At 42.7% G+C, this 24734-nt stretch overlaps 1 protein-coding gene across 1 annotated transcript in view; it reads left to right on the top strand.

Annotated features, from left to right (window-relative positions):
• The window catches only part of luzp1 (leucine zipper protein 1), an 82674-nt gene that overhangs the window by 19970 nt on the left and 37970 nt on the right, over positions 1-24734 (top strand). Inside the window, exon 2 of the mRNA XM_038967018.1 lies at positions 7528-7618. The gene's annotated coding sequence lies outside the window, so the exon portion shown is untranslated. The remainder of the gene's footprint in view (positions 1-7527; positions 7619-24734) is intronic.

Raw genomic sequence — 24734 nt, 5'->3', positions numbered from 1 at the left:
ATTGATACACCATCCAAAGTGTAATTCATAACATCACCATGCTCAAAAGGATATTCAATGTCTGTTTTACATATTTTTACCCATCTACCAGTAGGTGCCCTTTGCAAGGCATTGGAAAAACCTCCCTGGTTTTGTGGTTGAATCCGTATTTGAAGTTAATTGTTAGACTGAGGGACCTTATACAGATAATTGTGTGTGGGGTACAGAGATGAGGTAGTCATTCAAAAATAATGTTAAACGCTATTATTGCACACAGAGGGAGTCCATGCAACATATGTGTCTTGTTAAGCACATTTTTACTCCTGAACTTTGTTAGGATTGCCATAACAAAGGTGTTGAATACTTATTGACAAAAGACATTTCAGCTTTTCATGGTTAATTCATTTGTAAAAATGAATTCCAATTTGACATGGGGTATTGTGTGTGTGTGTGTGTGTGTGTGTGTGTGTGTGTGTGTGTGTGTGTGTGTGGGCCATTAACACAACATCTAAATTTAATTGATTTTAAATTCAGGCTGTAACACAACAAAATGTGTCAAAAGTAAAGGGGTGTGAATACTTTCTGAAGGCGCTGTAAGCCAACTAAAGCCCCAGGTAAACAAACCGTCTTGGTCTTACACCCACTCTTCCTCAGGTCCTCTCTGTTATCAACCGAACGGGGAGCAGGAAGGAGGGAGAGCTGCTGGACTGCATGTGAATGAGTCCTCACTGAGTGATGTCACTCGGCCCCTGAGATAACAGCCGTGGCCTCCGTCCAGCCTTGGGATCCAGGAAGAGGGGGTGTTTATGACCCGTTGGCTCACGTTGCTGTGGCAACCACCCTGCATGTTTTACACATCCCTATCGGGCCGTGTGTGTGTCAGTCGCACTGTAACTCATGCGTGTGAAAGAGGGAGAAAGCGAGGGAGCGCTTCTGGTAGCCGGCTTAGTCTGGCTGAATGACAGAAATCCCTCTTCTGGCCCGACCCTGCAGATGGAGAGAACGAAAGGGGGGAGAGAGAGCAGGAGGGTGGGAGAGGGATGACACCGACACCTGTATCAACATCCACCCCCATAACTGGTTTCATAAATCCACTGTCTCTGTTGGTTCGCAGGCAGTACCATGGTTTGTGCTGGTTGCCTGGAGGGGGGGCAGTAAGTAACAGAACACTGAGAAAGTACCTTCAAAGAAAATATGGTGCTTTCCCTATTCTTGTCATTTGTAATACTCCTACTCCAGATCATGTGTCTTCGGAGGCTAGCAAGGTTAAAGGGCAACTCTGCCACTTTTCTACCTCTCGCATTATCTCCAGCACCAAACCAATGTCTACCTACAGTACCAGTCAAAAGTTTGAACACACCTACTTTATACCTCTTTTTACTGTTTTCTACATTGTAGGATAAGTGAAGACATCAAAACTATGAAATATCACATGGAATCATGCAGTAACCAAAAAGTGTTAAACAAATCAAAATATGTTTTATATTTGAGATCATTCAAAGTAGGCACCCTTTGTCTTAATGACAGCTTTGCACACCTCTTGGGATTCTCTCAACCAGCTTCATGAGGTAGTCACCTGGAATGCATTTCAATTAACAGGTGTGCCTTAAGTTAATTTGTGCAATTTCTTTCCTTGCGTTTAAGCCAATCAGTTGTGTTGTGACAAGGTAGGGGTGGTATACAGAAGATAGCCCTATTTGGTAAAAGACCAAGTCCATATTATGACAAGAACAGCTCAAATAAGCAAAGAGAAATGACAGTCCATTACTTTAAGACACGAAGGTCAGTCAATGAGGAAAAGTGCAGTCGCAAAAACCATCAAGCGCTATGATGATACTAGCTCTCATGAGGATCGCCACAGGAAAGGAAGACCCGGGTTACCTCTGCTGCAGAGGATACGTTCATTAGTTACCAGCCTCAGAAATTGCAGCACAAATAAATGCTTAAGGGTTCAAGTAACAAACACATCTCAACATCAACTGTTCAGAGGAGACTGCGTGAATCAGGCCTTCATAGTCAAATTGCTGCCCGGTAACCACCAATAAGAAGAAGAAGAGACTTGCTTGGGACAAGAAACACAAGCAATGGCCATTAGACTGGTGGAAATTTGTCCATTGGTCTGGAGTCCAAATGTGTGATTTTCTTTGGTTCCAACCTGTGTCTTTGTAAGACGCAGAGTAGGTGACAGATGATCTCCGCATGTGTGGTTCACACTGTGAAGCATGGAGGAGGTGGTGTGATGTGGGGGGGCTTTGCTGGTGACACTGTCAGTGATTTATTTAGAATGTAAGGCACACTTAACCAGCATAGCTACCACAGCATTCTGCAGTGATACGCCATCCCATCTGGTTTGCGCTTAGTGGGACTGTCATTTGTTTTTCAACAGGACAATTGCCCAACACACCTCCAGGCTGTGTAAGGGCTATTTGACAAAGAAGGAGAGTGATTGAGTGCTGCATCAGATGACCTGGTCTCCACAATCACCCGACCTCAACCCAATTGAGATGGTTTGGGATGAGTTGGACTGCAGAGTGACGGAAAAGCAGCCAACAAGCGAACTCCACATATGCTGTTGGAAAAGCATTCCATGTGAAGCTGGTTGAGAGAATGCCAAGAGTGTGCAAAGCTGTTATCAAGGCAAAGGGTGGCTACTTTGAAGAATCTAAAATATATTTTGATTTGTTTAACACTTTCTTTTTGTTACTACATGATTCCATGTGTTATTTCATAGTTTTGATGTCTTCACTATTTTTCTACAATGTAGAAAAAATAAAGAAAAACCCTTGAAGGAGTAAGAAATTGTGATTTTTCAAAACCTGCAGAGGGAGGGTATTTTCTTGCTCCCCACGTCACTGAGATCTCGTAGGGTTTGATAATCACTGTTTTTAAAATGTTTAACTTTTGTTGATGTCATTGGGTAAAACATATGTAGCCACTGGTTTTGTGCTGGAGATAATGGAGACAATGAATATGAGGTTGAAATGTGGCGGAGTTGCTCTTTAAGGGTATTTTAGTAGCTTTAAAAGGTTGGGACGTTTCAGGTTGGTTTGAACGGACTGACGCATCTAGTCTGGATGTAAACTGTGTAAAACTAGCCTTGTCAATTATGTTTGCTGCTGGCTGGACAGGGATGACTCTTGTTGATGTGGTACGGCAATCCTGTGGGATAATGGATATGGACCTGTGTTTCTGTTGTTCTCCCTCCAGCACTGTAACGTAGCGCCTACATGTACAATCCCTGCACCCGTCTCTCTTCCACCTGGGATCTAACAGGCGGCTTTCAAAATAAAATTCCTTCTCCGGATAATTTCTTGTGATCAGAAAATATTCATGTTCTCAGGGTAAGGAATTTTCAGACGCTAGGGCGACCCAACCCCCTTTTACTCCCCCCTCACTCGGAGTGTACTCCTATCTTCTTCTGATGCTATGCAAGTGACTTATTCTCTATTTTGCTTTGCATAAGCGCTAACGTGTATGGATGGAAGCTTTCGTCAATGGCGTGCCCATACGTCGCTTCCCCCCCCCCTCAGTGTTATTTTCGAGACGACTCATCTCGAACTCCATCAGCGCGTTGAAAAGGGCCAGCGTGTAACGAGTTGGTTGGGTTTCTCTCTTTCCAGCCAGCCCATTTTGCTTTTGAAACTCCTCATGCGAGCAGTCTCGCAGCGCAAGCTAAATAGCCATAAAAATAGAATGGTTGGTGAACCACACTTTTTTTTTGCTCTGTTTTGAATGAATATTTCGAAGCTGCTGGCTCGTTTTCACGTCGCAGGGTCTTGCTGTATCCAGGCGTTGGGGGACAGAAATAGGGCCGTCATCACTGTTTGATCCGTTCTCTCTGACTTCTCTGGTTGGAGTGCTGTGTTGACTTTGGCCCGTTCTGGTGAAGGGGTCTGCTGAGGCAACACATGGTCCATGTGTGAGGCATCACTCTCCCGCCATCTGGAGGGCCCTCATGCTTCCTCTCATATACCACTCCTTCATCTCCTTCTTTTTTTCCCATGCCCATTGGTAGCTCACTCGCATCACGTCACATTTTCTGCTAAAGTTCCATATTACGCTTAAAATGTACTACTTGAGTTAAGTGTGAAGTCTCTGTTATAGGTTTGGTTTCCCATACACAGATTTAAGCCTTGTCCTGCACTACAAAGAAAAGTAATAGAGAATCCCAAAGAGTTGTGAGAGAGCATTTGAGTGTTTTCTCCACCGTCTTGCTCGTAGGTTTCATGAAATCCACTTTCCCTTGTACAGTAGCCAACTTTCGTCGTGTCACAAGGTGATTTAAGCTGTGTCGCTATGATTGTTTTATTGCACCTGCATATACCCATATTAGGATATGTCAGGCACTTCGTCGTCTGGCATTCCTGCCCTTCCCTCCCCGCCTCTGTGACATGGGCCTGCCTTTGTCCTGAGTAAAAAGGCTACAGGAAGGCCTGGCTACCACGGTAGCTAGCTCCTGCCCCACAGGAATCCTTAACACTCCCAGACCTGACTAGCTCATTTGTGTTCTGGAATACCAGGCTTTTTTATGATCCAACATTCTTTTTTTGTGTGTGTCTGGATTTTTTTGTCAAGCTGGCCCTCCTCCCCTTTGCTGTGAACTGAACAATGCCCTGTCATGGTTCTACACGTTGGATTCAGTTACTTAATGGAGCCACGGTTTGCTCATTCTCATTTTCTCACTGTGGCATGCTGCTATACTCAGCATCCTCGTTCCTTCCCTCAGTGACAGACATCTTTTAATTTGACTGTGTTGGTGCCCTTGATTACTTTGATAACTCACATCTGGCACGCAGAGGCATGTTTTTCCCCTCCCTGGTCAAACAAGGGCACAGTGACTGTTCACCCACCCACTTGGACCGACCAACTTTTTGTAACTATCCCCTTTCTCACATCCTCCCTTTTTTTCTAGATTTTTCCCTTTCTCCATCTCTCGCTCCCTCTCCTCCACTTTTCCTCTCCCTTCATTTCCCTCTCCTCCCCTCATGCTGGTCTGAGGATGGGTGTGGATAGGTGGGCCCCAGCATCGGCCATGAAAGAATGCAGTTAAAGTCCTGTTTTATCTGCTCTCCCTCCGAGCTGGAGGTCTAAGAGACATCTGGTCCCCCACACATGCCAAACACAAAATCCCTGAATGGGCAGCAGACCTTTACAAGAAAGCAATACCAATCAATTCTGAATTGTTGGTAAAGTCCAAGAAATACCTTTTTACCCAAGTTAGTCACCCTGTTGAGTGCATTGGCCTGGGGAATGTACTGTAAGTATTTTGAAATGAAGTGCAGTAGCAGTAGGCTAGTATTACTGCTGTTGGTGATCACGATGAGAATTGTGAAGTACTGTGCTTTCATTTGTTGAGATTCGCTCTCTTCCCTATGTTTGGGTGTACAGTGCGGGACAAAAGCCGAGCCGTTTGAAAGAGAAGAAGACTTGAGGGTACTTTTCATCTTGGGATAACCTATTATAATAGCGCATTACAACAAGCCCTTCAGGTTTTGAGTGAAATGAAGGAGCTCGCAGGCTGCTTGCCTTCGGGGCATATGACAGCTTTATCAATATGGTACAACATTGCTGTCCAACTTCCCTATCTGATGGAATGCAAATACGAGCAGGAGGCATGCACTTGCGGTTTGTAAATCGCCTACAAATTACATCCATTTGGTGTTCTATTTTTTTTTCATGTCGTACTCCACCCTCCCGCCTTCATACCTCTCAGGGCGTCCTGTTCAGCATGTTTAATTTGGGCATTCCTTTACTTCGCTCGCAGACAAAACAACCCGAGAACTTTGAGTGAGCCACAGCCCCCCCCCCCCCTAATCACTCGCAGGAAATGGGCTCCCGTGCAAACCAGCCCCAGCGCAAAATAACCCTGCGTGTATTTTAAGGCCATGAAATGTTGAGTTAAGGAAATGCTACATGATCTCTCCCCCAACACACTTTCTTTCTCCTCTGCTCTCGTCCCCTTAGTACAGCCTTTCTCTGTATTTTACTTATGCTTTCAGGCATGTCATTGGCGTAATCAAGGAAAGGTACAATTTCTGAAGTAACTTGATGTACTTTCTCAAGCTGTTTTTCTGCTAGTGGTCGTAGTTTAAATTGTTAGGCAAATGGCGTAATAATACTCCCTACTATTCAGCTGACGTAGACGGGGGATGCATGTTTCTGCGTGTAAAGGATGAGGGCCGAGGCCGCCTTCGAGAAGGATGTGGCTGATGTTCAGTTTACCATTTGGTTTTCAATGATTTAAGGGAAACCACACAGAGCGAGGAAAGGGCCACTTCAGAGTGTTTGGGGCTTGAAAATAATGGTGAGTCATGACGTGCAAGCCTGTTTACTTCTTTATTTGGTTGTGAAATGGAGGGTTTGTCCCTGGTCAATGTCTGAGGTCTTTTGGGGTGTCTGAAATATCTGTAAGGACATGCCAACGAACTGGGATCCGAAACATTGACGTTGTAGTAACAGGAGAGTCAATTGGTGGTTACATTTAGGTAAAAAGATGATGTACTTCAGCCATGACAATATCAACATTACAGTATACTTCTGAGGACCTCGTTATCACTCGTCTTGACACACTTTTGAGTAGAAATTCCACGTTGAGTCGAACATTGAGGCAACGTTGTGTGTAGTGATGGGGCAAAAATGTACACAGTTGCATATCGCAATATATAATTGTTCGACAATATTATAGCGATATTTGACTCAAGTATCGATTTGATATCGTTTTGACAATATCACATTATTTTTGCGCTAGTTGACTGTACCTGCACCAAAACCAGTATTTTTCCTTCATAGCTTGTTCTCCTTTTTAAATAGGGAGCCAATTTGTTTTCAGCACTTTTTTAAAATGTATTTCTTTGTCTGATCAAAACAAATTTGCTCATGGCTCTCTCTTGTCCCTCTGCAGCAGACCATATGGTGAGCAATATGTTTGCATTTACATTTACATTTAAGTCATTTAGCAGACGCTCTTATCCAGAGCGACTTACAAATTGGAAAGTTCATACATATTCATCCTGGTCCCCCCGTGGGAATTGAACCCTGGTCCCCCCGTGGGAATTGAACCCACAACCCTGGCGTTGCAAGCGCCATGCTCTACCAACTGAGCCACACGGGACCACATGTTTGGAACATCAATTTGCAATAAAATGACAGTATCGAATCACAATACATATAGAATCGCAATATATATCGTATCGGCACCTAAGTGTCGTGATAATATTGTGAGGTCCCTGGCAATTCCCAGCCCTAGACATAGAATGGAATGAATGGAGCACTGTTGGGCCAGCCAAAAACAAGTTGTCTGGTCATGCATGAGACAATTGAGGCGCAACGAAATGTGACACATATCTGACCGACTTCTCAGACCACCTCGTAGCCAATATGCCTCAATATGAATGGTTCATTTTACACTGAAGGCGTTGTCGGTTGACTGACTTACGAGTCAGTACCTAGCACAACAATGGTGAAATTTAAGCTATGAATCATTAATATGGTAGAATCATGAGAAACCCATAGTAATGTGTGTCCTCTGTGTTCTTCCTCTGGTTATAGGGCTTGTGGATGAAGCTCCTTTAGTGAAACCATCTGATGACAGACATTTACCAGCTGCTTAGCACCCAACACGAGGATGTGTCCATAGAAAGTAAGTTTACGGTATGTGTGTTTTTGAATGTCTTTGTCAAGGCCATGTTTACACACAAGCTTACAGTAGCTACAGTTCAGTCTTTATATTATCATATATTAGTGTGTGTGCCTGTCTGTCTGTCCGTCTGTAAACACCCTCTCAGGACCGTCTCTATCTAACCTTGACTGGCCTTTTTTGACATGCTGTTTCATTCAAACTGTGACCGAATGTCTCTATTTGACAGTCGCAGTTTGAGAGAAACAGACAGTCTGCCTTTGACTGACTGTTTCTTAAAAAAAAAAAAAAGTGACTCTCTCGTGTGTGGTGTGTGCGCGTACGTACACTCCCATACTGTGTGTATGGCAATGAGTCGGCGTCCAGCTGCTCAGTTGAAAGAGGAAACGCAGAGAAAATGTGGTGGGGAAGGTTCCGGATTCCAAGGCCGTTCCTTACCTCTGAACCCTTTGTGAGCTGGTTTCCTGGTGGGCCAGGTCAGTGTTGCACTCAATCTGGCGCCGTGTTTCCTTCCCTGTACACATAGGTCAGCAAGGAATGTCAAACTCGCACATATACAGAGCGCACGCACAGAGTGCCGGCTCACCTGGAGACCCTTGGTAACACCCTCCCGGTAATGTGCTCTCTCTGTCAAACTTACTCAGCACTGGGAGAAGCCAAATAAAATCACTGAGGCAGCCTGACTCTGATCTTTTTTTCTACTAATTTGTCTTTTGACCAATCACATTTTTTAGCTGATCTGATTGGTCAAAATACCAATTAGTGGGGGGGGAAAATAAAATAATTGGGGATGCCTGTCTAAATGCAGCCTGACTGGTCTAGTCAGGCTACAGGCACTGTCTTCAGCATGCTAGTAACTGTGCGGAGTGTCTATGACTAATTACTACCTGTGGTGAAATTATAAAGTATTCAAAGGAGACAGTTTAATCCCATAGAGGCCTTTATTAATTGGTCTTCCCATTGGGTTGTTGTCGTTAAGGTTGGGTGGTATCCAGATTTTCATACCGTTGCTGTACCATACCGGGGTGTACGTATTACCAAATGTGCACACAAGGGGCACCATTTCTTTTTTTTTACCGCACAAAACAATTTAGGCAACGGGGATCTTGATCCAGGAAGGGATTGAATGTCTTTGATGTAACCGAAAAGCTTGATCTTGACGTCTAGCCACTTAGCTAGCACGTTAGCAAACCAAATGCACAGCTGGAGCTCTGAGCTGGATATCATTTACTTGACACAGATTTCTTATACTTAGTTATAAGCAGTGGTGTAGCACGTGCCCCTGCGTGGTGGGGGTGCCTCCAACATAATTGTTGTATTATATTTTTTTGCGGTATTGGAAATCATACCGTCGGTATTTCGAAATACCCCGGTATATGGTATATCTCCCAAGCCTAGTTGCCATGGTAAAGGGCATAGACTGTATTTGAGTAAAGAGACTGTATGAATGTGATATGCTGTGTCATATCTCCCAGTGGTAGAGGCTAAAGTGGCTATATCCCAACATATATTGTAATCAGCTATATTTAAAGATGGCTCTGACAGTAATGTGTCAATCAAGCTGTCTCTGTGTGCATATCCCAGACACATTTATGGGTCTGTCTGTCTCTGTGGACTCGTGTAGCAGGTAAGCTGAAACCTAGAGTCCTCTCCTCCTCACTCTCTGTATAGTTCCACCCCTTTCCTCAGTTTATTTCCATGGGTTTATTACTGGATGTGTCATTAAATACCGCTGCATTATAGGCCAAGAGGGGGGGGGTTGAGGCTCCCGTCTCTGCTCTGTCGTAGCGGCAGAGCTACGCCAGACAGTGTGACGTCTGTTCCCCATTCACCACCGACAGCATTACACAACTCCGCCTCTGTTTCTCTCCCTCTTCTTATCTTCCTCCCGCTCTTTCTACTGCATCTATCTAGCACTTTTTGCTCTCATTTTCCTCTCTGCCTACCTTTCCCCATCTCTCTTTATTTCTCTCCCTCCCACTCTTATCTTCCTCCCTCTCTCTCTATCTCCCCCTCTCTTTCTCACTCTCCTCTAGCCTGTGATGATGAGTGCAAGAGAGTGCTGCATTCCTGCTGCAGTGTTCCGGTCTGGCAAAGCCCTGTTCAGCATTCTGTGGGCTCACTCCCCACCGCGTTGTAGCTTGCTCGCTCTCTCACATGCTGTCTTGCATGCTGCCCCCCCCCACCACCCACCACACTTAGTTACTCACCCCTCTCTCTCGGCCTCTCGCACAAGAGATGCAGTGAATCTGATGCGCCCACAGTGCCACCTTGCAGCCGCAGCGGGTGTCTGATGGCAACACTCTGGCTGCCAGGCTGTGCCAACCGGGGAGGGCTGGCACCCAGACAGACTGACAAAAGACATCGACGGAGAGAGGGAGGAAGAGGGTATATGTTAATCAACCTTTAAAAAAACATTTTATTTGTCACATGCGCTGAGTACAACAGGTGTAGACCTTACTGTGAAATGCTTACTTACATGCCCTTAACCAACAGTGCAGTTCAAGAAATAGGGCTAAGAAAATATTTACTAAATAAACTAAGGTAAAAAATATAATCAAAAGTAACACAGTAAAATAACAATACCGAGGCTATATAGAGGGGGTACTGGTACCGAGTCGATGTGCGAGGGTACAGGTTAGTCGTACATGTAGGTAGGGGTAAAGTGACTATGCATAGATAATAAACAACAAGTAGCATCAGTGTAAAAACAAAAGGGGTGGGTGTCAATGTAAATAGTCTGGTTGCCCTTTGGTTAATTGTTCAGCAGTCTTATGGCTTGGGGGTAGAAGCAGTTAAGGAGCCTTTTGGACCTAGGCGTGGGGCTCCAGTACCGCTTGCCGTGCAGTAGCAGAGCGAACAGTCTATGACTTGGGTGACTGTAGTCTTTGACAATTTTTTGGGCCCTTCCTCTGACACTGCCTAGTATATGGCAGGAAGCTTGGCCCCAGTGATTTACTGGGCTGTACGCACTAACCTCTGTAGCGCCTTACGGTCGGATGCCGGGTAGTTGCCATACCAGGCGGTGATGCAACCGGTCAGGATGCTCTCGATGGTGCAGCTGTAGAACTTTTTGAGGATCTGGGACCCATGCCAAATCTTTTCAGTCTCCTGAGGGGGAATAGGTGTTGTCGTGCCCTCTTCACGACTGTCTGGGTGTGTTTGGACTATGATAGCTTGTTGGTGATGTGGACACAAGGAACTTGATACCCTCGACCCACTCCACGACAGCTCTGTCGATGTGAATGGGGGCGTGTTTGGCCCTTTTCCTGTAGTCCACGATCATCTCCTGTGTCTTGCTCACGTTGAGGGAGAGGTTGTTGTCCTGGCACCACACTGCCAGATCTCTGACCACCTCCCTATAGGCTGTCTCGTCGATGATCAGGCCTACCACTGTTTTGTCGTCAACAAACTTAATGAGGGTGTTGGAGTTGTGCTTGGCCACGCAGTCATAGGTGAACAGGGAGTACAAGAGGGGACTAAGCACACACCCCTGAGGGGCCCCCATGTTGAGGATCAGTGTGGCAGATGTGTTGTTGCCTACCCTTACCTCCTGGGGGCGGTAACGTAAGTGCTACGGGGTGGTAGTCATTAATGCAGGTTACTTTCGTTTTCTTGGGCACAGGGACTATGGTGGTCTGCTTGAAACATGTAGGTATTACAGATTAGGTCAGGGAGTGGTTGAAAATGTCAGAGGAAGACACTTGCCGGTTGGTCCGCGCATGCTCTGAGTACACGTTCTGGTAATCTGTCTGTCTCCGCGGCCTTGTGAATGTTGACCTGTTTTAAGGTCTTGCTCACACCGGCTACGGACAGCGTGATCACACAGTCGTCCAGAACAGCTGGTGTTCTCATGCATGCTTCAGGGTTTCTTGCTTCGAAGTGAGCATAAAAGGCATTTAGCTCGTCTGGTAGGCTTGCGTCACTGGGCAGCTCGTGGCTGGGTTTCCCTTTGTAGTCGCCTTTTGAAGCGTCTTTGACTTGTACCCGAGGGCATCTGTTTTGTTTCTTCTCCCACTCACTTGCTGTTGCCGACATACATGAGTACTCTCTCTTGCTCACTCACTAACATACTTACGGTCTACTTGACACATACATTACACACACACACACACCAGGGTTTCCGTTAGGAAAATGTGGCGCCGGAAAACGTGACCGGGAAGATTTGAATTTACCGGCCTTTTGAGAAATTTACCGGACCCATATGCATTGGATGCATAACCTATTAGGGTGTCAGAAATGACAGAAATGACATTTTAGATTATGGTAATGCATCTTGACAACATGCAACTCATGTAATGAATCAGCCAATAAAACCATAATTTTCAAACATTTGCCAAAATGCAATTTGTGTGAAGAAGAAAAGCACCATTCTAAACAATTGTGGTTCCATATGTGACAGAGATGAAAATCTGTTAGAAACTTAGAAAGAGGGGGAATCTAAAGATGCAACAACTAGGATGGTTGCTAATATGACTAGGATTGTGCCTTTGGCTTCTGGACAAAGAAAGAAAGTTGATAAATAAACTAATAAAACAGGAGAGAAATGGCATAGCGGTGGGACCAATAGGGAAGTAAATACTTTTGCCAAAATGATATACAGTTGATGTCGGAAGTTTACATACACCTTAGCCAAATACATTTAAACTCAGTTTTTCACAATTCCTGACATTTAATCCTAGTAAAAATTCACTGTCTTAGGCCAGTTAGGATCACCACTTTATTTTAAGAATGTGAAATGTCAGAATAATAGCAGAGAATTATTTATTTCAGCTTTTATTTATTTCATCACATTCCCAGGGGGTCAGAAGTTTACGTACACTCAATTAGTATTTGGTAGCTTTGCCTTTAAATTGTTTAACTAGGGTCAAATGTTTCAGGTAGCCTTCCACAAGCTTCCCACAATAAGTTGGGTAAATATTGGCCCATTCCTCCTCATTAAAATGAGTTTTAATGACTCTAACCTAAGTGCATATAAACTTCTGACTTCAACTGTAAATACTCCTGTCTATACAGAAAGATAATCATTCAAAATACTTCACCAGAAAGTTTGACTTAGCCACAGAAGAATCGAGGATCATTAGCATCTTTTGAAAAATATCTGTGGGTTGTTTCAAGTCACAAGCCCATAGTCCTATGCTTATTTGGGAACAACTCGAATAATAAGTTGCATGGACTCTGTGTGCAATAATAGTGTTTAACATGATTTTTTTAATGACTACCTCATCTCTGTACCCCACACTTACAATTATATGTAAGGTCCCTCAGTCGAGCAGTGAATTTCAAACGCATTCAACCACAAAGACCAGGGAGGTTTTCCAATGCCTTGCAAAGGTCACCTATTGGTAGATGGGTAAAAATATATAAACAGACATTGAGTATTTTGTTGAGCGTGGTGAAGTTATTAATTACACTTTGGATGGTGTATCAATACACCCAGTCGCTACAAATTTATTCGTCCTTCCTAACTCAGTTGCCAGAGAGGAAGGAAACCTCTCAGGGATTTCACCATAAGGCCAATGGTTACTTTAAAACAGTTACAGCGTTTAATGGCTGTGAATGGAGAAAACTGAGGATGGATCAACAACATTGTAGCTACTCTACAATACTAACCAAATTGACAGAGTGAAAAGACAGAAGCCTTTACAGAAAAAAAATACTCAAACATGCATACTGTTTGCAACTAGACAATGAAGTAATACTGCAAAAAATGTGGCAAAGCAATTCACTTTTTGTCCTGAATACAAAGTGTTATATTTGTAAGGAACTTGTCTATCAGCACTGTATTAAAGACAACAATTGGTAAAAGAAAATTGTGATATACAGTGGGGCAAAAAAGTATTTAGTCAGCCACTAATTGTGTAAGTTCTCCCACTTAAAAAGATGAGGCCTGTAGTTCATCATAGGTACACTTCAACTATGACAGACAAAATGAGAAAAAAAAAATCCAGAAAATCAAATTGTGGGATTTTTAATGAATTTATTTGCAAATTATGGTGGAAAATAAGTATTTGGTCAATAACAAAAGTTTATCTCAATACTTTGTTATAAACACTTTGTTGGCAATGACAGAGGTCAAATGTTTTCTGTAAGTCTTCACAAGGTTTTCACACACTGTTTCTGGTATTTTGGCCCATTCCTCCATTACTTACATTACATTACTTACTTAAACATTTTATTTTTTTAAATAGCCCAAATCCGTGTCCAAAAATACAGATTTCCGATTGTTATGAAAACTTGAAATCGGCCCTAATTAATCGGACATTACGATTAATCGGTCGACCTCTAGTCTCGATCCTAACTAGTCTCCCATGATGCTGCAACCACCATGCTTCACCGTAGGGATGGTGCAAGTTTTCCGTCAGACGTGATGCTTGACATTCAGGCCAAAGAGTTCAAACTTAGTTTCATCAGACCAGAGAATCTTCTTTCTCATGGTCTGAGAGTTCTTTTTTTTACATCAAGATTGTATTATTTCAATTCATAAGATTCATACAATACATTTATGGATATATCATTTTTAATCCCCCCCACCGGCAATATGATAACATAAAATGTACAATAAATTAATTAATCATGATATAATTAGTTTTTATTATTACATAGTAAATCTACTGAACAATACATCATAGCCTATCACAGAAATAGGCTCAAATTGTTGAAACAATAATGCAAATATTTTTAGGAGTCAATCCAGAAAATAATAAATATTGTAATCTAATTGATGAAACGATTGACTCTTCTATAGCACGCCAAGGAACAGAAGCCTCTGGGTTTAACCAGGTCTTCAGGAAATTCATTTGGAATGATGGGTGATAAAAGTTTAGATTAGTCCATGTGATGCTTTTTTTCTCTAGTGTTGCATATTTAATCTGTGGTCGCTTTCTCCTCCAAATTAACTTCTTTATGACGGAGTCAAGTTTAGACCAATTGTCTATAGGAGGAGACAGTGGTAACATGGAACTCATAAAATTGATACGAGGGAGGACATTCATTTTAATATTTGAGATTCTAGCATGCAAAGAGGCCATAGCGGACCATCATTTTATATCTTAGGATATTTTGAAAGGTTTCTAAGTAGTTCTTCCTGCAAGTAGTGTGAATAGAGGGGGGATATAGTAATGCCTAAGTATATATTTGTTTCTTCACTGAGATCATGGGTGGTAGTTGCAGGCTTCTCATAGCTGAGTTAAGAGGTAGTAGAGCTGATTTTGTTTTTTCATGGTCAGAGTCCTTTAGGTGTCTTTTGGCAAATTCCAAGCAGGCTGTCGTGCCTTTTACTGAGGAGTGGCTTCCGTCTGACCACTCTACCATAAAGGCCTGATTGGTGGAGTGCTGCAGAGATGGTTGTCCTTCTGGAAGGTTCTCCCATCTTCACAGAGGAACTCTGGAGCTGTGTCAGAATGACCATCGGGTTCTTGGTCACCTCCGTGACCAAGGCCCTTCTCCCCCGATTGCTCAGTTTGGCCAGGGCGGCCAGCTCTAGGAAGAGTCTTGGTGGTTCCAAACTTCTTCCATTTAAGAATGATGGAGGCCACTGTGTTCTTGGGGACCTGCAATGGTGCAGAAATGTTTTGGTACCCTTCTCCAGATCTGTGCCTTGACACAATCCTGTCATGGAGCTCTACGGACAATTTCTTTGACCTCATTGCTTTGTTTTTGCTCTGACATGTACTGTCAACTGTGGGACCTTATATAGACAGGGGTGTGCCATTCCAAATCATGTCCAATCAATTTTAGAAACATCTCAAGGATGATCAATGGAAACATTTGAGTCTCATAGCAAAGGGTCTGAGTACTTATGTACATTTTGCAAAAATATCTCAACCGGTTTTCGCTTGGTCATTGTGGGGTATTGTGTGTAGAATGATGAGGGGGGGGAAATAATTAAATTTTAGAATAAGGCTGTAACGTAACAATGTGTAAAAAGTCAAGGGGTCTGAAAACTTTCCAAATGCACTCCAAATGCACTGAAGGGTGGGACTATAAACAAGATAACTAATGTATACCGTGTCCATAAAATCTATATAGGTTCAGAACTTTTTGTGAAACAGCACAGTTAGAAATACACTACCGTTCAAAAGTTTGGGGTCATTTAGAAATGTCCTTGTTTTTTAAATAAAAGCACATTGTTTGTCCATTAAAATAACATCAAATTGATCAGAAATACAGTGTAGACATTGTTAATGTTGTAAATGACTATTGTAGCTGGAAACGGCAGATTTTTTAAATGGAATATCTGCATAGGTGTAGAGGCCCATTATCAGCAACCATCACTCCTGTGTTCCAATGGCACGTTGTGTCAGCTAATCTAAGTTTATAATTTTAAAAGGCTAATTGATCATCAGATAACCCTTTTGCAATTATGTTAGCACAGCTGAAAACTGTTGTTCTGATTTAAAGAAGCAATAAAACTAGCCTTTAGACTAGTTGAGTATCTGGAGCATCAGCATTTGTGGGTTTGATTACAGGCTCAAAATGGCCAGAAACAAATAACTTTTTTCTGAAACTTGTTAGCCTTCATTTCTCAGAAAAATAATTGACTATTTCATGTGAGAAATTGCCAAGAAACTGAAGATCTCGTACAACATTGTGTACTACTCCCTTCACAGAACAGCGCAAACTGTCTCTGACCAGAATAGAAAGAGGAGTGGGAGGCCCCAGTGCACAAATGAGCAAGAGGACAAGTACATTAGAGTGTCTAGTTTGAGAAACAGACACCTCGCATGTCCTCAACTGGCAGCTTCATTAAATAGTACCAGCAAAACACCGCACTCAACGTCAACAGACAAGAGGCGACTCCGGGCTGCTGGCCTTCTAGGCAGAGTCACAAAGAGAGCCATATCTCAGACTGGTCAATAAAAATAAAATATTAAGATAGGCAAAAGAACACAGACACAGGACACGGCAACACTGCCTAGAAGGCCAGCATCTCGGAGTCGCCTCTTCACTGTTTATTTCTGATCAATATGATATTTCAATGGACAAAAAAATGTGCTTTTCTTTCAAAAACAAGGACATTTCTAAGTTGCCCCAAACTTTTGAACGGTAGTGTATATGGCAAATATAAATAAACTGGATGTTCTTCAGAGATGGATGGGAGGGGTTGAGGGTAGCTGAAGGATGGGATTAAAAACAAACAGAAGATTACTCAAGTAAAATCTATATAGTATGTAGAAGCCTAAGTGTTGTCCATTAGTTTACTCCAATTAGAGGAGGGGTGGTAGTTAGTGAAAATTAATAAAGGAATTTTTTTTTTAAATATCTATATTTACCAAAAATATGGGGGATTGGAAATGAAGCTTTGATGGAAGTTACAACCTATTTGCAATATTGAAGCTGATCTTTATACAACACATTACTCAGTACCACGCTCCATATTTTGAAGCGTAGTGGTGGCTGCATCATGTTATAGGTATGTTTGTAATTGTTAAGGACTGGGGAGTTTTTCCGGATAAAAAAAATTAACAGAATGGAGCTGAATACAGGCAAAATCAGAATAAAAATAAATGGAATATCACAGTCAAAATCCAGAGGTAAACCTGGTTCAGTCTGCTTCCCACCAGACACTGGGAAATGAATTCACCTTTCACCAGGACAATAACCTAAAACACAAGGCCAAATCTACACTGAAGTTGATTACCAAGAAGACCGTGAATGTTCCTGAGTGGCCAAGTTACAGTTTTGACTTAAATCTAGCAATACCTGAAAATGGTTGTCTGGCACTGATCATCAACCAACTTGAGAGCTTGAAGAATTTTGAAAAGAATGCGCAAATGTTGCACAATCCAGGTGTGGAAAGCGCTTCGAGACTTACCCAGAAAGACTCACAGCTGTAATCGACTGCCAAAAGTGCTTCTACAAAGTATTGACTCGGGTGTGAGTACTCATGTAAATGAGAGTTCTGTATTCATTTTTAATAAATTTGCTAACATTAAAAAAACAAACATGTTTTCACTTTGTCATGATGGATTTAAGTCAAAACTGTAACTCGGCCACTCAGGAACATTCACTGTCTTCTTGATAAGGCTTCCGTCTTTTCACTGTCAATTAGGTTAGTGTTGTGGAGTAACTACAATGTTGTTGATCAATTTTCACTTTTCTCCTACCACAGTCATTAAACTCTGTAACTGTTTTGAAGTCACCATTGGCCTCATGGTGAAATCCCTGAGCGGTTTCCTTCCTCTCCGGCAACTGAGTTAGGAAGGACGCCTGTATCTTTGTAGTGACTGGGTGTATTGATGCACCATCTAAAGGGTAGTTTAATAACTTCACCACTATTATTGCACACCGAGTGAGTCCACGCAAGTTATGTGACTTGTTAAGGACATTTTTACTCCTGAACTTATTTAGGCATCCCTAAACAAAGGGGTTGAATACTTATTTACTCAAAACATTTAAGCTTTTAATTTCAGAAAACACAATTCCACTTTGGCATTATGGGGTATTGCCTGTAGGACCGTGACACAAAATCTCAATTTAATCAATGTTCTAGTCAGGCTGTAACACAACAAAATGTGGAAAAAGTCAAGGAGTGTGAATACTTTCTGAAAGACTATCTTCTTTCTAATGTTATCAACTTCATTTTTCAACTCCTAATGCTGAGGAAGTTCTACTCATTGGAGCCAATTAAACTTACTGGAGTATCTGACATAGGCTTTGAAGAAGCACCCGCAAATAGGCTACCAGTGCTCCAAGTTAAGCTTTCTTCACTTGGACATACATGTTTGGCTAACCTTTGTTTTAACCAGCTAAACAGATGCTCTTAGTGAAAATGTGTTTGGAGTTTCCTTTCAAGCTAATAGGCTTAGTTTACACTTCCTCTCCCAATTATAATATGGGGAGGTCAAAATAATGCAAAACGGTATCTAACGAATCTCTTCATTTTAAAATGTTGATTACTTCTCCTTGCCATTATCATTCACCTGATGATAAGAAAAGATGTGTGTTTGCCTGGGAGTGAAAAGGTGGAAGGCCTCCGTATTAGAATGTCCTCACTGTCCTTGATGGTCATATTGCTGTATTGTATTGTCCCTGCCTTGTGTTGTGCTGTAACCTTGAGCTGGTATAACGCTTTGAGCCTCAGTGCCAGTGTGCCCTCCCTGTAACCCCCCCCTCCCCCCCTTCCATTGATGCTGACAGGTACATCTATTATGGCTGGTGGTGGTAGTGTCTGTGGAGGCTGATAGCAGAAATAGTGGGCTGAGGGTGGGGGGGGGGGGGTTGAGATTTCCGTGGTGGTTGGTGCTCACTCAAGTACAACACAACTCTTAAAAAAATAAATGGTTTTATGTGTCCTAGTGTGTGTGTGTGTGTGTGTGTGTGTGTGTGTGTGTCTACATAGACAACGTATGGAAGCAGTCAGTTAAGTGTCAGGAGACTTGGTGGTTCGTAAAGACTCCATCCATCATTGTGGGCCACCTAACTGATTAGCCCTCATCTCCTCTCTGGCCTAGTGGGAGAGGGGGAGGAGAGATTGGGGGTGGTAGGCGGAGGTGGAATCATAATGAGGTTGTTCTCTCTGTCCTTGAACGTGGATGGTAGTCAATAGAGGAGAACAGAGATGATTCAGCTGCCTTGGGATATAGAAAAGCAGTGAAACGTCTCACCATTTTTAAGGATTGTATTTATTTGACAAGGATAGTGGACATTAATCAACATTTGTCTTCACATCAATGTAAATGTGCTGGATACTAAATACCATTTAGGCTTGTATAGCCCACTTAATTAGATATTGAGTTATGTTTGTTTTTTAATTGGTGTGGATTTCTTATTGCACGTGTGAAAATGCTTGTGCATTTTATTAAAGTGGCTTTATGCTGTAAGAGAAGTGGAGAATTTTCAAGCTGTGTGTGTATCTAGTCTAATGGTAAATTAGTAGAGATCTCGGTTGTGTTGGTATGAGTTTGAATGTACACCACAGTTTGGAATTCAGCATGTGTATTTATGTGTGTCAATGGTTGTTGGTTGTCAGACAGTCTGTGGGGGGTAGAAACTAAGTTATTGTTCTTTCAGTGAGTGAGCTCCCAATGTCCCTTCCTCTGTAAACCGTTTGTTTGCTGCCGGCCAAAGTAAACAGTAGGTTGCCAGTCAGTGGCACACAGTGGGAATTTCTCTTGTCTTTTCTCGCTGACTCTCTCGTGCGTGTGCGTGCGTGCCACTTTCTCCTTTTATCTCTCATTTTCTCATCCCTCTCTCTGGCCATGGGTACGGTCTCCAATCACCACCACTCTTATCGACTAATTGAAGTGCTCCTCCTAGTTACAGCATGTTCAAGCACCATGATGTTGCCATGTTCAGCAAACACAGTGTTATCAGTTATCAGCACCACAAGGTGACACATGTTGCATTCCTGCCTGAGCACGTCACCAGGCAGCCAATCTGCCATTAGTCTCGATTAGAGCTCCAGTAGAGAGGCTCTTACCTAACTGTGATGTGAGCAGTGTACACTAAGTCTGTTTGAGCAAACGCATCCAGGGCCCTGTTTATTTGGTCACAATGTAGCAAAAACGTTTTGCAACAGAGAATGAAAATGAACTTTTCCGTCCAGGTTTAAAAATCTGGTTTTAACCTGAGCACTGCTGCGTGGGAGGCTTTCGCTCTATTGCTGCAGCTGCCTGCAGAGGTTATAGTTGGCGGTGTGTAGCGATCAGACGAAGGGAGAGAGAGGGATGCATGTGCAACACGGCTACAGCCATATAGCTAGCTAGCTGGTTGTGGCCTACTTTTAATTTCACAAATTTTTAATTCCATCTTGCGTTGCATTAGTGAACTCTCACTGTACTTGCTATACGTTGAGGCTCTTTGCCGCTTTGATTGGCCAAAATAAACAACAAACTGCACACGTGAAGGCTATCGGTCGGCTACCGGTCTTTTTATGGGGCGCACCGTGCACATCATAAAAACGTTTTGTTTGATGAAATTAATCATTTGAAATGTTATGGTATATCCTTGTATGTAACAATGTCAAATGGATCTTTTTTATTTCATTTAGAAAAAGCTTTTTCTGTGTTGAAATCTGGTTAAAAAGGCCTTGTCTTTTGTCTGGCAAAAATGTATGCTCACAAGTATTCGTATACTAATGTATGTTTTAAATATTTGTATAACAGTGCACATCCCTAGTTACGTGTTGGTGGTATTGAGGGTTATTGAGGCTGTGTATGTACGATATGTGTTCATTGAACCTGTCGAGTGTGTGCATGCGCTTCCGTGCGTGTGTGTGCTAGAGACCATGTCAGTTAGCATGTGTGTTCATGAGCGATCATGTGAGTGTAAGTATGTACAGTATGTTCCTAGCACCTGTACGGTGTGCTCAGACAAGTAGCCTTATGTGAGCGATGCAGGGTCAGGCCTCCCAATAACGACCATACTCTCTCTCCCTCTCTGCCCGTCTGTTCCCACTTTGCGATCCTGCCTGTTGCGTAAGCTCTTCTCTCTCTCCTTTAACTGCCCAAGGCTGCTTGCGACGTCATAACTTACTGAAGGGGAGGGGGTGTTTAGTGCTGGACTCACAATGGCTGGTACACTTCCTCTACCTGCTAGTTTCACAACATGACATCCCTCTGATCAACATTCCTATATTCCCAACACTTCCTTAATTAAAAGCTATCTTTCTTACTCACGTTCATCATTCCCATTGTTACAACAGCTACACACACAAACAAATGTGCCCATCTCGAATGTGGGCCTATGAATCAGCAATAACTATAACATTAATAATCATCACACTTCACACTTTTTGTGATCAATGTCTGTCAGCAGGGATGCAAACTAGACACCTTTCGGGGTATTTCGCAGTTTTTAATCCAAAATAGGTCAACTACGTGATTCGTGTAGATCCGTTCACATAACAGAAGGCAGCATGTGACTGAAGATAGAAGAGACAACCTACTTGCTAGTTATGGCATCATTGCGCGCTCTGAAAGACAGCGGAGAGTGGAAAGGCAGTTTGCCAGTTACAACACTAGCGCGTCCCCGACAGCGAAGAGGTAGGTGAGAAGGTGATGAAGCATACTTCATGAGCTGTAACCGCAAAACAACAGGGCATTTGGAAAGTTTGTGAGGGAGCAAGTGTGGTGGAACAAGAATTGTTAGCATTGTGAAAATTTGCTAAATTAATGTTTCAACATCAGATTAGCGTTAGCTTGTGAAACCAATTAGCCAAAATATTATTAACTGGTATACGACTCCTTGCCGTTCCTCAAGCTATAACACACACACACACACACACACAGTCTTGATGCCTAGTCAATATGTCTGTCTGTGACTCCAATGTGACCTGGGGACAAGGGCCTAGGAGTCATGTGGCGTCTCCGTGTCAAAGAGTGTCGTTCACTGGCCTTTCGACCCCAGACTGTATCACGGAGTTGTAGAGTTGGGAAATAGCTCAAGAGACCCTGGCGCCATGTCATCTCCGAGCACTGTAAATAAGTCTCATCTTGTATTTAGATTTAAGTGGGTACCATCACGGACCCTTGCTGCATCCCAAATGAAACCCACTATTTCATAAGTACCTATGTCCTAACCCACTCACTATTTAACTGTTTACAATGTTTATGACACTTAAGGGCTGGCGCTCCACTCACACCAGTCGCTGTTTGTTTTGCTGCCCAGTTCCCCTGAACAGTTCGTTTTTCGAGCTCTTAGGCCGACATTCCAGACGTGGTTAAAGTATGGAGGGACAAATATTTTGATTGGGAGCTGAGAGGCCCTGAGGGGAAACGGCAGCCATTGTTGGGGCACTGTCCCCGTGAGGTAGCAGTAAACACTTCCCACTGGAGACTGCGACCACGAAGGCGCTTAAGAACCGCAGTCGCCCTCAGATGCACACAAGCTGCTGCAACTGGTGTGCCAAAAAGGAGGAGCGGCCAGTCGTGTCAGTGCTATTCATGTGGTACTCACGTCCACCCACTCTCCGCTTGATCAAGTTGTCTGTGTCCTGAGCCTCCCCAGATCTCCAAATATCTTCCTCTATGGTCTGCTATTGCAAGAGGGCTATCTAGCAAAGGGCTAATGTTTTGGTGCTTTCTTTTGATGGAGACGTGCTAATATTGCTGCTGTTCGGCTGCCAGCCAGGCTCCTAGGGGCTCTGAGTCATATTGGTACTGTTTAAAGTCATGTCCTTGATCAGGTCGTACATTTTGGAGAGCCAGAATCATCTGTCACTTGAAAGCTGACAGGGCTCATGTTGTAAATTGCACTCTGTTTTCATTCCTCTCTCTTTCAGTGTTGATTTTGGCAGCTATTTTAGATTTAGCCTTAAAATATATTTTAGTTTTCACATTTCGATTAATTTCATCCTTCATTTAGTTTTAGTTGTCAGTCGAGGGTTGGTCACGTTTAAAAGTTAAACAAAATTAGGACGTTAAATCCCTAACCAAACAACAAAACAGGTCCTCATCAAGGGAAAAATACAAATGTAACAAATAACTAACGCAACAATGCTGTAAGTTTAGTAGGAGAATATGCATCTTTCAAATGATTTGCCACTGATATAAATCGCTCCGCACATCATCACGTTGGAAAAATGGCAGAGAAAGGCAACCGCCTGCTTTGTGAGTCTGCTGCTGCACTGTGCTTTTAGCTGACCCAACGTTACAACGTAGTGGTTGGTGCTTTGGAAACATGCTGATGTACAGACTGACTGCTGGGAACATGTCTACAACTTCATCAGAAAGCTGTCAAACTATTGCCCAAGATCCCTAGCTAGCTAGCTAAAATTCCGTCTCTGTGTTTGTCAGTGAAGCTATGCTAGCAGCAGGCACTCTACAACAAGCGAAATCAATCAACAGCAAGTGGCCACACAATAAAGGGCTAAGCAGCCACGTGTTCAGTTTGAGATTCAGCCTATGACTGGAGTAGATAGAACTTCATTGCCCCCTAGCGGTCATACACAATAGGACCTCCATATTCTGCGTTGTGAATTCAAGTGGAATTTTATGAATTTAGCTTGAATGTTAAGAAAAATGTCACTTTGTCACATCTCTAATTTAGTCACACATTCATTGCATTTTTGGGGGGGATTAAATAATTAATATTTACCTCTAACGTCCATCGTGTACAAAGATAGCCTTGTCCAACTAGACCTACTATCCCCGTGTATACCTTAGCTGGCATCGTTGGTATTGTGGCAGATTATAACCAATGTAAGTCCTAATTAACCATGTAGACTATATAGCCTTGGCTAGCGGTTAAAGAATTTACAGCTGATTTTTCTCCCCATCATAAGCATTGGAAGGGGGTAAATAACCATTGATTTCCTTGAAAGGGGGATAATCTGAGCATTCCAACAAATCCTTAAGTATTACTGTACTCCTAATATTCAGCGAATAGCATTAGAAATATGAAAGCAAAGATGAACAAAAATGTATTTGATATTATTGAGGTAAGATACAAGTGTCCTGGCTGTGCATCAGTTCAAAAGAGACACGAGTGATTGAAGTGTGTGTGTGTGGGAGCAGCCCACACAACTGTAAGATGTTATCGGCCAATGACAGGATTGCATGAAATATTCTGCGAAGCCATGCATGCTTATGATTGGACAGCATTGATGAAAAGGAACTTCATGTGAAATTGACTGTCCATTAGTCTTACATGGAATTCTCGTTTGGTTGCTTTTTTTGTAAACTAAAATGATAACTAATTTGTAATAGTTTGTTTTCTTTCAGGGTGTCTCGTTATCGTCAATAGTTTGTTAGGAAAAAGTTTTTGGGCAAAATCTTACTCTTTTGCCTTCTTTCATACTTTCTCTCTTACCTCGTGCTTTTAATGGTTTCTGCATGCTAGTTTAGTTTTGCTCCTAGCAGAACTCGGTTAGGTGATGTGAACATCTGTGCCTCGCATCCTCCCTTAAAACGCATTCGCTTGGAAAAACGAGAAAAAAGCGGCAATAGTACTGTTTGTCCCCCTTGAGGCGCCGTAGCAAGTATATACTTAATCAAAATAGTCCGAATTAATCTGATGACTCAAATCTTTAATACATTTTGACGTTTTTGCAGAGGAGGATTTATTTAATCCATTTTAGATTAAGGCTGTAACATAACAAAATGTGGAAGAAGTCAAGGGGTCTGAATACTTTCCGAAGGCACATTGTATCTAAGATGTTTGATGCAGTATTTCT

The sequence above is a fragment of the Salvelinus namaycush genome, chromosome 28 (genome assembly GCF_016432855.1).
Source record: "Salvelinus namaycush isolate Seneca chromosome 28, SaNama_1.0, whole genome shotgun sequence".
Lineage (NCBI taxonomy): Eukaryota > Metazoa > Chordata > Actinopteri > Salmoniformes > Salmonidae > Salvelinus > Salvelinus namaycush.
Note: the sequence above shows the minus strand (reverse complement) of the source record. Positions and strands in the feature narration are given on the sequence as shown.